A 16,890-nucleotide genomic window follows, 5' to 3' on the forward strand; every position below is an offset into this window, starting at 1 on the left:
GCCAAGAGTGACAGTTGTTTATAATATTTAACCCAGTCAAAACGATGTGAGACCCCAGATTCAAAAGGTCAAAATCCAAAGAGCTTGTCATCGACGCCTACAAAAACTAAACCATATTCCAGTGTTATGTATGAATGTCTCTATTTCTTTCACTCTCTCTCTTTTAATGAAGAAGGAAAGAATTTAATTATAATTCAATTGTTTCTAAACAGTCGAGGTGTTGGACTCTGTTGAAAACAGACGGTCGCATGCTAGCGATGCATATAGTCATTTGCACCGGTCAACGACGAATAGCTTTCCATGCTAAATGTTTGTTTTAATTAAGAAAAAATTATATTTTTATATAAAAACGATGTCTTGTTCACTATTTGTGGGGAGGCAAACACACAAGCTTCTTTCTTAGAACTTCACGCCTGTGGAACTCTGTTCTGTCTGCCTGCTTCCCACCTGACTACAACCTGGATGTCTTCAAGTCCAAAGTTAAATTCCTAATGAACCGTCCCCTTAAGTAAACACTTCATTAAATCTCCACACTAACGTACTGTACTTGCAATAACCCTCATCCCTGAGTGGCTTCTGGGCCTTGATAAGTGGTGACCACCGTGTAAAAAAAAAAAACCTGAGTGAGTACACATTTTTAAAGGTTGACGTTGTCAACACACGAAGATTGACAGCTGTTTGTGTAATTGGGTGCACAGTGAAAGGCCAGCCTTGCATGCTGAAATGTGAATTCGAAAAACAAAACGTGTCAAAACATATATTTCTCTTTCTTTATTTCATTCCTTTTTCTTTCTCTTTCAACGAAGAGACGATTGAATTTATAATTGTACTAGCATTTCAGCCCGGCGTTGCCCAAGTGTTTGGATGTGTATGTTGAGCAAAAAAAAAGGTGCTAGTAGGAAGGCAGGCTCGAACCCGTACCTCAAAGGAGGAAAAGAACGGGGTAAAACCTAACGTTTATGCTGTTACGACCACCGCCAAACCGGAAGCGACATTTTTTAAAATTAAGGCTAGACAATCTAAAGGAGAGGATAACTTTCCAAAATATCAGCGAAAAAAGTGACACCCCCCCCCCCTGTAGAAAAATGCCTAGTTGAAGGGAAGGATATTAATGTTTTTAGCCAATTTTTCGATATTTGTCGTATGAAAGGTCAAACTTTAAAACGATACTGATCTTGGTAAAATCTGTCGCCTCTATTGAAAGTTTAAGGCAGACATGCGAACAGACATACATACATACATTTATATATTGGTAACTAAAGATTTTCGACCCAAACTGATGAAAAAGCTTGCCCTATCTCTGAATACCCTTTATGTAAAATTTCAAATATTTAGACAAGAAATTGTCTGAGTAATTTGGAAGAGACCACAGAGGTTAATTTTTTTTAACTTTGACCCCTATTATGATCCCTTAAAATTTATTTTAAGTTAAGTTAGATCCATGTCCAAGGAACCTATATCTAAAATTTCAAGTGCGTAGACCCAAAATTGTCGGAGTTTGTTGGAATTCTCAAAGGTCAAATCGTTGAACTTTGACCCCCTTAATCGACAAATTTCTGGCCAAAAACTGATCACATAGATTTTCCCAAATCTCAGTACCTTGTATATCAAATTTCGAGTCTGGGGACTAAATTGACAGTCATTGCTTAGGGAAATGTACAGACACTTTAACCTTTATAGATATATAGATTTAAAAAAGAAAAAAAGTTGAAGCTAGCCTCTTGTGCATGACAGTCGCATGTTAGTGATGCATGCTATAGTTTGTGCCGATCGATGATGGACAGTCAAGAATGGGTTTCAATGTTAAATGCTTCTTTGAATTAAGAAAAAATAATTTTTTTTATATAAACAAGGCCGATAGCCATTAGTCGCATGCTCTCGTGTAATGAATGAATACGTGAATGTAGGATTGACATGAAATTCTTAAAGATAAACTAAAATGACCGAAAAATGGGCTGAAATGATTTAAATAAATAAAAAGTAAATGACTTAGAATGACTTTAATGAACTTGAATGCTTAAAAAATAACTGGAATCCTTCAAAAACAACTTGAATGATCTGGAGAATGGCTTTGAGACTGACTGGTTGTGAAGTGGGTGGTCATTTTACATTAAATTAATACAGAAAAGTGATCCCCCACTTTATATCACAAATTGTTTGATTTAGGGAATTTGAAACGTTATATTAGCTATGTGGCCAAGGAAAAGTTACAAACGTAAGTACAGCATTTAGTAAGAACAGATACTACACTTTGATCTTGGCCAAAAGGCCAAGAAAAGGGTATTTATTCGCTCCCCCGCTGAGCAAATTAGGCATAAGGCCGATTTTTAATGTGAGGAGTGAAGGGGAAATGGGGACCAGCTCCTCGGGGAGTAGGGGAGCTGGATAGTGACAATTGGTATGGAGGGTTGCCCTTATATTGACCAAGGTCTTATATGTGAGGCTGCCCCCACATATGGTCTTTGCTTGCAGTATCTGGCGGAACAAATACTACACTTAAAAAGCTAAGAGCAGCATCTATTAACAACATACCTTTGATCTTAACCAAAAAGGCCAAGCACAAAAGTGTTACGGACAGACCGACCGATGGAGTGACTTATAGAGTCGCTTGCACGCGACTAAAAAGATGTCTTGTTCGTTTATTCCATACAGCGTTCAATTTCACCAACGGTTCCTGTTATCAACAATAATAAAACCCTGCTCGCAAATGACGTCAAAATAAGACTATGCCAGCCGATTAGAGTCCACGTGCCTATCGTTTGATCGTGTCTAATACACAAGGAGCTGGTTGCCGTTCCCTGGATGTTCCTGAACCAAGTAATTCTCCCTGGCAAACAATAGTGTTGTGTGTATATATTTGTGCCAGTGACAAAAGTAGACGTTAACATTTATGTAGACTGAACAAACACATTTTGAACAATTGGACACAGTGAATATGTAACATAGGTATGAAAGAAGGCTAGGAACGCAACAGTCAAGATGGCAGTAAAATAATTAGGGGTAGAATGTGCCTGCTTATATTGTATTCAGTTAAATATTACTGTTTCCTTGATTGGCCGACACTGAGAATGGAATGAGCAACGTGACAAAATTGTTATTTTTCTACCAGGTGTCATATCCGTTGAAGTGATAACTTCCGGTTGATTTGTTGAAGTATAATTGATACGGCAATCTAACAATAAGCAATTAATAACAATTGTGGGAAACAATGTATATTTGAATAAGAACATCGTGAGTGTTTGTAAAGAAATTAAAGTCACAAAACTGATGTCACGTGTTCAAGGCGAGGTAACGTCTCTTTATTTAAGATACGTTACAGTTACATAATAAAAGAAGAGCTTCAGTCCGTTAGCAAAGTAAGGATGAGCAAGAGTCTTACCTGGACCTTACTTCTCCGTACTGTGTCAAGTATTCCCAAAGTTATCTAACGGAGAAGTTACAGCGTAATTCACGTGGATACACCGGTCCCTGTTAGAGTACCAAAGTTAAGCAATATTCAGCCACATTTTCAGTAACCAGACACAGCAAAGAGGTATGAAAGAAGGTTAGGAATGCAACAGTCGATGTGGCAAAATAATTAGGGGTAGAATGTGCCTGCGTATATTGTATTCAGTTAAATATTATAACTGACGCCATATCAACCTGTTGATGTTTCTATCGTTTGATCATGTTTGACACCCGGGGAGCTGGTTGCCATTTCTAGGACGTTCCTCAACCAAATAACACTCCCCCAAGCAAACGATTAGGTGTCATAACTGGAACTACTGCTCGAATGCTCTGACACTAAGTATGCACAACCATAAGTCTGTGTGGCAGTACATTTAACATGTCAGCTGGCCGTTTATCATCAAATGTTGTGGTTTCAGTTCTTCTCATAGGTGCTCTGGTTAATGGCTGGTGTATTTTGGGGAATTATTTGGAGGGTTAATTTCTGACCTGTATAGTAAAGGCAAAACCTTTTTGTTTCTTTCTTGGTAACAATCATCTTTAAAAAAAAACCCGAACAAAGTCAATTATTTCATTCAAACATTTATTTAAAAGAAAAAGATGCAGAAGAGATACTTAGTTGGTATTTAAAAAAACAAAAAAAACGGTTGTTTTGGAAGTCAGAAAATCAGTTAAAACGAGATGAGTTACTCTGGTAGTAGAGTGTAGTTTGTTTTTTTTTTTTTCCAAACAACCCCATCCAATATTTATTTTTTTTTTTTTTAAAGTTCCCTTCGTTGAAGTTCTTTTCGTAAAGACTAATGCTGACTTTCACGGTCGCTCTTAAGTGTGCACAAAAAATATTCACTTATGCAAATTAGAATATTTCCAACGATATCACTTTTCTCACCTACAGTTCTGTGTCGGTAGATCTTAAATCAACTGTATTTCCATTCGGCAGGCAATCAACATTAGGGGATAACTCAGAGACCATTTTGTTATAAACAAAAATAATTATTGCGTAAAACAATTGTGCAAGTTAAACTATTTGGATTCTTAACGGTTTTAAAATGTAGAAATATTTCAACTTGAATTCCTTAAGATGGTTTCTTTTCCATTTAGCTCTTTTGGGGAAGTTTCCATCCTTTTCTCATCTGCCAACCCAAAAGGTTTTATGAGATTTGTAATTCTGAACTCCCATCTCTCTGAGATTAGCATTTCCTCCTTTGTTGGTTGGAGATTAGCATTTCCTCTTTTGTTGAATTACCCCTTTTCTTCTATTATCTTTTCACTTTTCTTTCTTCTTCTGAATCTCTTTAATTTCCCTTCGTTTTCTCCCTTCCTCACGGGACCTTTCTATCAACAAGCAATTCAACTACCTTCCTGTGTTACAGAGGGGTGGGTGAGGTGGAGTTGCAAGTGGCAGAGGGGACAGTCAGCTGTCTCCGGGCTTTTGAAGATGATATCAAAGGAAAGTCAGTTAGATCCTGGATCTAGGTGCCCCAGGAATGACGCCAAAGAAGTCAAATTGGGGATGTAGAAAAGGTTGTTATTGCCAATAAACAAAATATTTTATAAACCAGCTGTGTGTTTTATTTCGCTGCCAAGTGTATATATTGAGACAGTAACAAAAGTTCATTTTTAGAAATTATATATAATGAAAAGCAAATTGGATGACCGACCGCAGCAAATTTATAATCCCTTGGTGGTCTCTCACTTGATACAAGCCACATGGTTTATTTCTAAGCTTTCTCTGGTCAAGCTAGATTATTTGTAACCAAAAATGTCTATTTTACTTAATTGAGAAATTGTAACCCCACGTGTGTGGCTCCTTGACAGATCACCGACTCCCAACGTCGTGTACTGTGGATATTTCGTTCAACTATTCCTCTTATGGCCGGATCGTCCTTTTCCCGTTGGCGACTGTCAATGAGAACACACGTGGTTCACAAAATAGAAATATGGACAAAGAAAGGAAAAACACAAACGCTAATGTTCACATATAAATTGACTGTTGGACTTGTGTGAGTGTGTGTGTGTCTTCTCCCCATTCTATTGATGTTACATTCGTCTATCTCTGTTTCACAGTCAACTCTAAAATTGTCCACGTCTCTATTTCGCAGTCAACTCTATAACTGTTCAACTGTTGTCATTATCAACTCCCATCCGATGTCAAGGGTATCTAGTTATCAACTCTGTCCGATTTCCATCCGCCGCGACGGCCATCTAGATGTCAACTGACCGTCTCCTCTGTCTTGGTATCTCAGGTCGCCCACCCCACCCTGGCTACCGCGAGCTGCCCTTCTGTTTTATCAGTAGGTTCTATTGTTATTGTTTGCTATTTCCTATCTATTGTAGGATATTTCCAATTTCTTTGTTTATTCTAAGCTATTTCCTCTTCCTTTGTCTATTCCCCCCCCCCTCTCAGCACTTAGTGGCTCAAATCCACCCCAGGACCACTTTATAGTATCACAAAATTAATTTTTCCTCAACAAAAACATATCCTATCATTTCCCAGAAATCTGAGCTCTTTTCAACCTCGTGTCAAACACCTCACTATTATACCTAACCCTTAGCCCGTAAGCAATGTAATTTGGTACTGCCCGCAATAGTGTTACCCAATATTGTGAATCTATAATCCACTGTGTAAAGTAGAATTTCTTTGAAAAAGCAATTCATCTTTTGGTCACTTTTTTTTTTTTTTTTTACACAAGGTAGTCACCACTTATCAAGGCTCGGAAGCCACTCAAGGATAAGGGTTACAGTAGTCAATGGGATATTATCGTAGTAATTGTTAGTATTAGAGATTTGATAAAGTGTCTTACTTAAGGAGGCAGTTCATCAAGAATTTGTTTATGTTGGACTTGAAGACATCCAGGTTGTAGTCAGGTGGGAAGCAGGCAAACGGAACAGAGTTCCACAGGCGTGCACTTCTAAGAAAGAGGCTTTGTTCATGGAATCTACGTTTTGGTTTTGGCACAGATAAAGAGTGGGGAAAACTTTTGACAGTGGTTTCAGCTAGACGGGTGTTTATCGTGAAAGATTGGCGAGGGGGGGGGGCAGAAATTGGAGCTCAGACAAGCACTTGCCACGGAAATAACGATAAAACAAAGACAGGCTCGCAACGTCTCTCCTGTGGGAAAGAGGTTGCAGGGAAGAGAAAAGAGCATCCCCCACTAAGCCATGAAGCCTATTTTGTACTCTGTCAAGGCAAGATAGGCTGTTTTTAGCAGCTCCTGCCCAGATGTGGCAGCAGTAGTATATCAGTCTAAGAAAAAGAAAACTTTGGCCTCTTGATTATTCCTGAATAACTCAGAACTTGTGATCCTACTATGAAATTCATTATGTTGCAAGTTTATTCATGGTAAATTATTTTACAAGGTGCCTTAAGTTTTCAGACTTTTTTTTTTTTTGTATGGGCACTTTTATTGATTATACACACATGAAACTCTAGTACCCTTGGAAGTAATCTCCTCCAGCTGCAATGCACTTGTTGTACCGTTCCAATAACTTCTAGAAGCCCTCACGTGTGTCAATGACCCTTGTCACAGCCTCTTCCCTCTATTCAATTGTCTCATAATAACAGCCTATAAGGTTTTCCTTAAGCTTAGGGAATGATCAAAAGTCACAGGAAACCAGGTTTGGACTATAGGGAGAGTGAGGAACTATTTTGATGTCCATCTTGGTCAAATGGTCGGTGACAAGAATGCTCTTCTCTGAACAAACCTGTGCAAATCTTCTGCATCTTCAGGAATAATTGTGTGCGAAGTTTCCACTGTCATCAAACTGTGCACTTATTGTTTCTATAGACACTGATCATTATCCATGAAATTTTTTATTTGGTTAATCAACTCTGATGTTCTTACTCCTCCCACACCTCTTATCATCCCTCACAGACTGCCTTCCTTGAATCTCTTATGCCACTATAAAAGAAAAAAGAGGCTTGATTCATGCAAAATGGTCCAAAAGCAGTCTGAAGTATTCAAATGTTTCTGTGCCATTTTTCCAAGTTTAAATTAGAATATTGCATACCATTCTCCCAAAGTGTCCTCACACCCAGATCGCATTTTTGAAATTCACCAGCTGTGACAACTAGGCTTTAGTAAGGTGGATTCCAATTCCTGCTATAGCTATTCATTTAAACCCGAAATCATAAAAATTGATCAGTCATCTCATAAGATGTACAGCAATAGCGTACTGAATTTTCAAGAGTCTACGACAATTTTAAATCCCTGTCCAAAGATTTTTGGAAACTTATTGAAGGTACCTGGTATATTTCACGGTGGAGCAAAGGAAAAGATTTTTTGGGAGGGGTCTTCTTCGACATTTTTATCCCCCGCCCCCATCCTTTATGTAATCTCACCAGATTACACACCACGTTCTAGGTGATAATCGTTTTTCGTAACTAATCGTTCAGATATCTGAATCTGTAGATCCAAGTACAGTAGAACCCCTGGATACGATGACCCTAAGATTTTTTTTTTTTCAGGTTACGATGTGGAATAGTGTTTTTCCGGCCCGTTATTTGATTATATACATGTGCATTATATATTGTACTGTATTTTATTACTAATTTTTAATGCTGTATCCCATGGTTCTACTGTATACTTAGGTTGTGTGTGTGTGGGTGCTATAAGGCATATATCTATCTATCCATATATCTAAAGAAAAAATAGAAAAAACCGAATGGAATTATTAAAAAATCAACGTTTCGTCCTTGTTTCAGAGGACATCTTCAGGATAATTGAAATAAAAATGTGATAAAAGAAAAAGTCATAGATCGTGCGAAAAAAGACAGTTTTTTAAAATCCAACCCATGTCGGGAAAGGACGAATATGTGTGCGTATGGGAAGGTTGTTTGATGTCTATATATACACTTTTAAAAATGCATTAAAATAAATATGTACATTTTTTTTTTTTTTTTTTTCTTCTGCGAAACTATTCATTTTCCTGAAACATTCAAAGAAAAACGGACTAGCCAGGATCCACCCTGATACCTTACTCTTTGATTATTATTTTCCCTATGCTAGGGGTTAAATGGTAGAAGCCTTTTCTTTGCGTAATAGTATTAGTATTCAAAATTAGTGCTGATTCTAAAAGTCTTCTTTTAGCTCTATCTATCACGTATTTAATAATTTTCGCTTGATCTAAATTAAATGAGTGATCGTGTTCTGCACAATGGCAAAAGAGTGCATTTAGGGCGTTACCATTCCTTATATCTCTTCTGTGATATGGTAACGCCCTAAATGCACTCTTTTGCCATTGTGCAGAACACGATCACTCATTTAATTTAGATCAAGCGAAAATTATTAAATACGTGATAGATAGAGCTGAAAGAAGACTTTTAGAATCAGCACTAATTTTGAATACTAATACGCAAAGAAAAGGCTTCTACCATTTAACCCCTAGCATAGGGAAAATAATAATCAAAGAGCAAGGTATCAGGGTGGATCCTGGCTAGTCCGTTTTTCTTTGAATGTTTCAGGAAAATGAATAGTTTCGCAGAAGAAAAAAAAAAAAAAAAAAAAAAAAAAATGTACATATTTATTTTAATGCATTTTTAAAAGTGTATATATAGACATCAAACAACCTTCCCATACGCACACATATTCGTCCTTTCCCGACATGGGTTGGATTTTAAAAAACTGTCTTTTTTCGCACGATCTATGACTTTTTCTTTTATCACATTTTTATTTCAATTATCCTGAAGATGTCCTCTGAAACAAGGACGAAACGTTGATTTTTTAACAATTTCATTCGGTTTTTTCTATTTTTTCTTTAAACATAACGTCAACCACCGCTGGTATATTTTTTCATTCCTTATACATATCTATATATATAAGCGAAAATGTATGCATGTTTGTGCGTCTGCTAAAAAAACTTTCGACAGACACAACAAAAATTCACAAACCGTATCATATTGAAGCTCCATCCTTTGTTTGAAAAATTGGCCAAAAACGTTAATTTTTTTCACCCCCGAAACCGACAATTTTTGACAAAAATGTCTTCTCGTGACGACTGGTTCTACGCATGCGTCAGATGACATCATGACCTGATCTACTTTAAATAGTTGAAAAACTGATTAAATTTCATGTATGTCGCATTAGGTCAGTTGATTAATGCGTTGGTTCATTATCCACCGATTTTTTAAATTTTAATATCGAAACAGGCTTATTTAAGCTATTTTTCACGTGTTCGTTTTTTTTTTCCGATCCACCACCCCCGCTTAAGTTTTAACTTTTTTTTTTTTTTTTACTTCATATAACAAGCAAACCTGGTCATTGACGTCATCGTCGTAACGCTTAACGACTTCCGTGCGTGCACCTGTCAATCTGGTTCTTAAATAAATTCAAACATCTTTCAGTAACTCATTGTGGCTGGCCGATTTTATTTTCAAACTTCGCGTTTGATCCTACCAACTTTACCCCCCCCCCCGTTTTATTTTTTTTTTTAAATTTAACGCCATACATACCTACAAACACCCGGGCAACGCCGGATACCCCTGTTAGTATATATATATATATATATAAAAAAAGCATAAAGTAAAGTGTGTTGGGTGTATGACGAGTCATGTATACAGTGAAGTTCCTTTGTGTCATCTAATGCTCATAAAACCTTGTGGAGGTGTGTGTGGCTGTGGCATGGGTTACAGGACATTTACAATACAGATAACACAAAAAAAAAAAAAAAAAAAATTTTTTTGGATCGTTATGCCTTTTGCCAGTAAAGAAATCATACCTTTGCTCATTTGCATCTTAGTTGATGAATCTGCCAAATGAAATGAACATTTCCTCCAAAGAAATGGCCAGGAGTCTTTGGTTATATTTTCAGGACAGCTTTCATTTCACTATGTTCCTTGTTGGAAGATGCATGCTTGTCTGTTCTACCGCTTGCGTCTAGCCTTCAAGGCCTATCCTAGGGACTCAACTGTTACTACTTCTGACTGTACCTAACCCATATATGTATATATAAAACTAACAGATCTTTATATCATTTACTTCCATGACCCGACATGTGACTTGTAAACACCTTTTCCGATAACCGAGTTAGCACGCAGTTGTTCAACGTGACAGTTTACGGTTTGAAAACCTACATTCCATCGTCAATGCCAAATTCCAGGATCTGTTCTATTCTTTCTACATTTCATTTTCTAACAAATATTTCTTTGTGACACAATTTTACTTTTAATATTAATCGTCAATTTATATATCAACTCCTAGCAAGGTTACTCGGCATTGCCCTGGCATAATACATAACAGTATGGCGCATGCAATTATTCAGTGTTGAACTCTGAACACATTATCAAAGTTGTATCCATGGCGAACGGATCAACAAAACTCCTGGCCAGTGTATGTCTGGTTGTGACTTATATCAAGTTTTGCTTTGTTTTATTCATTTTCCAGGCAGATGTTGTCTTTATTCTTTTCCAACAGTTTTTCTTTGTTGCGTATACCCAGGCTGAGGTTTCATATTTGATTTCAGGGTTTTAACAAATAAAAGACAAATTGTGCCCTTTTTTTTTTGACTCCCTAGTTTCTGCTGTCCATTTGGCTGAATAATTGGACATGGGCCAAGAAAACCATTCTTCACATGAAAGCAGAGGGGAAGAAGAAGAAAAAAAACTTTCATATTTCCCGAGCGAAAAATAATTAGCAGTATCCTGCCTAAAGCAGAAACAGGAAACCAAAAAGTGCAAACACTGACTATAACCTTAATTATTATATTGTTAGTAATTATGAAAAAAAAAAAAAAAAAAAAAAAAAACTCAATTATTGTAGTATATCACACATTTCAAACGTTTGTGTTGTTATGGAAAAATAACTTTAGTAATAAACCCTTTTGAACATCATTTACTTCCTTAGAGATTTTGAAAAAAAAAATAAAAATAAAAAAATTGTATATGGTGGTATGAAAGAAAAACAAGCAAAAATTGACATATGAAGATATTTATTTTTTTGCAAAAAAGATGAACAAACTTGTGCTGACCATCCTGGAAAGAAAAAGAAAAACTTTTTTAGTCAAGCGAAAACAGAAGATATGTTTATATAAGAAAAAAAAAAAAAAAAAAAAAAAAAAAAAACACTAATGGACGGTTGTCTTGCAATTGTCTGGACTAACGGACACACGCAACTGAAAACATAGGTCCCTCTCCGATAAATCTGGGGACCAAAAATCATTTGATTAATGGGAATTTGTAGTCATTACAAGAAAAATCTAGTATAAATTATTGTGAAGTTTTTTTTTTTTTGCAGACATTTCAAAATGGTAGGTGAAATCGTCTCAAAATATTTTTTTAAAAACGAAACTAAAAGATCAATTTCTGTAATTTTTGGAATGTGATATTTTCATTTCATCACAGGTATGTACATCAGAATGCAGATTTTTCTTTGTTTTTAATATTGATGGAATTCTAAATAAGAACCGAAATCACTAAAAGGCACCCAACAACACCGTTTATTTTTAAGAACTTTTCAAAGCAAAATTTAGATGTAAGGAAAGCTTTTATTTTCAGGAGGGTTTTTTTTTTTTTTTTTTTTTTTTTTAAATTTTATTTTATTTATTTATGGTGGTCGTCACTACTCCTTCAACCCTCCAACAAAATGAGCTAAGACGAAATGTTCAAAAATGTATAACGATTTTTTCAATTCTGGCCCCTTAAGGACCCATTACAAAAAAAAAAAAAAAAAAAAAAAGTGTTAAAAATCCCATTATTTGAGGCCCCTAGCTCCACTCCTGTTAGTTTCAGAAGAGATAGTTTGAAAATATGGAGAGAGAGAGACATACTCTTTTATATATATATTAGATATACCATCTCAAAATACTTGTTCAGTAAGGTGACTTACTAGAATACATCTTCCATGGGACATACAAGTGGTGTCAAGGATATCAGACAGTAAAGTTTATTTCAGACAAATTCCAAATCTTCAATCGCAATACAATCATGTTTCAATAGACATTAAAATGGTAGAATTCATATCCTACCCTCTCAAATAGGCTAGACCCAAAAGTTATGGCAATTTTTCTAACACGGAAAACTCCCAAACATCACCAATATGCAACAGCCTAGCACTAGAACATTTAGATAGCTACAAAAAAAACAAAAAAAAAAAACAACTCCAATTGATCCAACAGAAATGGTAAAGACTAGAGAGAGAGAGAAAGAAAGAAGAAAAAAAACTTCACAAAATATAAAACTTACCCTTTTATCTTTGTAGGATTTTTACTGTTGTTGCTGCTGCTGCAAAAATAGAAGCAGACAAGATTTTAATTACGTAAAAGAGAAAAAAAAAAAAGAAAAAAAAAAAGAAAAAAAAAAAAGAAAAAAAAAAAAGAAAAAAAAAAAAGAAAAAGAAAAAAAAGAAAAAGAAAAAAAAGAAAAAGAAAAAAAAGAAAAAGAAAAAAAAGAAAAAGAAAAAAAAGAAAAAGAAAAAAAAGTAATCACATTTAGAGAGAATCAACAACAGTGGCCATACGACTTACAATAAATGGAAAAAATATTCAAATCAAGTTAAATTATTAGCAGAATACAGGGTGGAACGATACATTTGTCACCATAGAAGAGACATGATTCAATTTCCATTTGATGAAAACTTTTTTTTTTTTGTTGCAAACCATCTATCTACTAGTTGGCCAGTTGTGTACAAATCCCAAAAGCAATAGGAGCTTTCTATCATATCTGAATGAGCAGATCAGAGATGTGGTGCTGTACAACTTATGCTCTCTACTGATCCAAGTTATAAGAACAGAACCTTTGCCAGCACCCTCAAAATGCAAATCTGGACGGTTTAACGGTTGAGGGCACCGCTAAACAAAGTTTCCGGTTATGGTCTTTGGTATGGTTTCAAATGAGGGCCACATCATGAAGAGTGTGGTGATCCCGTGGTGTATGGTTTACAGAAACAGTGCTATGACCTTTTCTCTCACTGGCCACCTCCTCTCCTGATCCGACCTGAACTACTTCGTTTGGTCATACATCGAGAACATCACCTACATGACCTCGCACAAAACAAGCCTGATCGTCGCCATCCGCCGAGTGCTTGTGGAAAAGGCATGCTCCCAGTTCCAGACACGCAGAGGCGGTGATCGAGGCTGAAGGTGGCTACATCAAATAGACATCAGCTCTACTACATTATCAAGTTACCCGAATGGAATTTTTTCAATAAAAGTTAAAATAATGCTGTAATGTTTTTTTTTTTTTTAGGGTGACAAATTTATCATTCCACTCCGTATTATTGCAATTGTCTAGATTGTGTAAAACATTTAACTTTAAAGTAATGTCCTTATTTGATTAATTTACATAATTTTTGGAATATGACATTTACATTCAGCAACAGGTACATGCAAAGATTTTTCTGTGTTTAAGTTCAACTCTGGACTTGCAAAGTTTGTTATATGGCAATATAACCATATATAATAATTTTTAAAAACGATTAAAATATTTGAAAAATAACTTTTCAACTAAAAAGTAGAAACTTTTTCGTTGAAAAGTTCCAATTCAACGAAAAAAAAACAAGTCTTGGTAAAAATTAAACAAAAAAGGATGGATCAAAAATACAAACCATTTTACGAGTTTTCCAGAATACTTACTAAAAAAAGCAAAGGAGGATACTTAAAAAAAAAAAAAAGACAATACGAAAGGAGGTTTTAAAAGTCAAGCACATTTGAAGTTCTTATATCTGCTAAATTATGAATGGTAGGGTAGGAAGATGAAAGTGGCGCCATTTGAAAGCTAAATGCATCAAGTTTTTTTTTGTAAGGCTATTGATTTTTTTCATTTCTCAGATCCAATAATTGCATCCTTTTAACCAGAAAAGGTGTTTTCTGTGCTTGAATTTGCAAAAACTGAATCATGGACTTGTTCAACGTGCATTTTGGAGAGAGAGAAAGAGGGAGAGGGGGAAAAGAAAATGAAAAAACAGCCAGTCTATGTGCTTCCCATTCCAAGAGACGTCGATGATGAGCTGAAGGCTCGAATAACAGAAGCTGTTGCAACCATTGACAACGCAATGCTGGGATGTGTTGGGCAAGAATTGGACCATCGGCTGGAGGTGTTGTCGTGTGACCAATGCTGCTCACATTCAACATCTTTGAACATTCCGTGAAAAACTTGAGATAATAAACTTTCTGAATATACCAGATTGTTTTTATATGCTTAATAGTTCAAGATATTCAATGTCAAAATGTGCTCAAGTTTTTTTTTTTAAAACGCCCTGTATAATAATGAAAAAAAATATTGAATTTCAAGTAAAACTAGTGGTACGTACGTAATTGTCATATCACAAATAGTAGCATATCCAAAAATTATGCAAAATGATAAATTATTTAATTATTGGATTTTTTAGGAGTAATTTGTATATTTATTTGCAGACTTATCCTCATCTTCATAGTTGTTTCACAACGTTTCGACCAACTATTTCTCTGGCCTTCGTCAGGAGATTAACTGCAGCAGGGCACGTAGCGCAGTGGATAGAGGTGTTGAATCTGTACGGTTCCAGGTGAGCATTGTCTAAAGATAGTGGTTTATATCCTACCCAAAACCGGCCAGAGGATTAGTTGATCAAAACGTGGTGAGACAACGACAACTATGGAAGGCAGTAATTACTGAGGATACAGTTAAGAGATTCAGCATTCTTATCCTGTCGTGGTTAACCACACGACGAAGGCCAGAGGAATAGTTGGCCGAAACGTGAAGCAATAACTATGAAGATGAGGATAAGAGTCTGCAAATTAATAAATAGAAAATAATTGTTAATGAAAAACAGTTTTCGATTAAGTTTAGATGGGGATTAAAATTTGTCCAACATTACAAATTACATTTATCATGTCGTGTAAGCTTTAGAAATTACATTTATCATGTCGTGTAAGCTTTAGAAATTACATTTATCATGTCGTGTAAGCTTTAGAAATTACATTTATCATGTCGTGTAAGCTTTAGAAATTACATTTATCATGTCGTGTAAGCTTTAGAAATTACATTTATCATGTCGTGTAAGCTTTAGAAATTACATTTATCATGTCGTGGAAGCTTTAGAAATTACATTTATCATGTCAATTTCTTTTTTTTTTAGGAAGGGTAATACAGTTCATAAATTTCTTTTTGATGAGTAATTATTTTTCTAGCCTATCCTTTAATATTTTTTGGATAAGTTACTATTTGAGACCTGACAATTAAGTACCATTTGTTTCACTTGAAATTCAATATTTTTTCTTTATTGTAATATAGAAGAGGGTGAAAAAAAAAAAAAAAAAAAAAAAAATTACCAAAGGCAAGATAAGTTACTCTTTATCTAGATAGAATGGCATTGTCACTAAAGTGATATCCCAAGAGGGATATATTCAGCCATTGTTGTTTCACTGAATAGACCTGATTTCGATGCGACTAGATCGAACCCATTACCATTTGCTGAAAATGAACTTTCAAATATAATTTTTTTCGCTTTATAACAATTGGTTTTCGTTTTCCATGCAGGTGCAGATCCCAGGTTTGTAAGGTTTATTCAAATCACCTTTCGATATGTTCGATAATTTTATTTTGTCTTTGCATTCATCGTAAGGTGCATGCTTAAAAAAAAAAAAAAAAAAAAAAATTTCTCGTGAACACAATCTTGATATTTAACATTTGCTTCGTTTGCTATTAACTCTTTATATTTTTTTTTTTTTATCAAAATACTCTTTAGAAATGAGTATTACAACAATAATAGATAATTTATGAGAGAGAGACATAGAAAAAGAAAAATGAAATGAAGCGAAAACACTTGTAATTTTGATAAGAAAACCTGAAACTACACAAGACAGATTTAATTTGTATTTTTGATCCATTTTCTCCAAACTTTTCTCCCACAGTTAAATGCAGGGTTCCCATCACCATCTTGCCCATCATATCAGAATAGGCAGCAAACCTTTTAGATAAGTTCACACAAAATCATGCATGAGAATTAATCTCAAGAGGAAATTAGTAAAAAAAGTGCGAATACCCTTTCCCTTTTATGTTAGTAACACAAGATGGACACCAAGAAAAGGAGATTAAAAACAGAACAAAAAGTTTTAGTAAAAGAAAAAAGATATTTGTATTATTTGGATTTTTTTCAGACTACTGTTCTCAGCTGGAGTTACGTATAAATTAAAGAGAAATATAATATAAAAAAAAGAAAAAAAGTCAAGCATGCAAAGTCCTGCTCCACAAGTGATAAATGTTTGTGCAAAATTTCAACAGAATCCGAGGTGTGGTTATTGAGAATTAGTGCAAACGAATGGACAAAGGATTCTGGCAAAAATTTACTTTCACCATGACTAATGCTTGTGCAAAATGTAAAAAAATCCAAGGCATGGTTATTAAGAAAAGAGGGAACAAATGAACAGGAGTGAAATACTAAGTTAAACCTCTTTGTCCAGGGAGAGAGAGAGAGAGAGAGAGGAAAAAAAAAAAAAAAAAAAAAAAAAAAAAAGAACAGTAGTCCAAAGAAT

General features: G+C 35.1%; 1 protein-coding gene and 1 pseudogene across 2 annotated transcripts in view; both read right to left on the reverse strand.

The window, feature by feature from the left end:
• Positions 1-2,124: 2,124 nt before the first annotated feature.
• On the reverse strand, positions 2,125-2,282 carry LOC145266770 (U2 spliceosomal RNA; annotated as a pseudogene).
• Positions 2,283-11,356: 9,074 nt separating this feature from the next.
• Positions 11,357-16,890, reverse strand: part of LOC145266340 (small ribosomal subunit protein eS24-like) — a 37,207-nt gene continuing 31,673 nt past the window's right edge. For both annotated transcript variants that reach the window (XM_080121930.1, XM_080121931.1), the window contains exons 6-7: positions 12,626-12,664; positions 11,357-11,416 (exon numbers count right to left, since the gene is read on the reverse strand). The gene's annotated coding sequence lies outside the window, so the exon portion shown is untranslated. The remainder of the gene's footprint in view (positions 11,417-12,625; positions 12,665-16,890) is intronic.

The sequence above is a fragment of the Euprymna scolopes genome, chromosome 41 (genome assembly GCF_053919585.1).
Source record: "Euprymna scolopes isolate OS-2025 chromosome 41, ASM5391958v1, whole genome shotgun sequence".
Taxonomy (NCBI): domain Eukaryota; kingdom Metazoa; phylum Mollusca; class Cephalopoda; order Sepiida; family Sepiolidae; genus Euprymna; species Euprymna scolopes.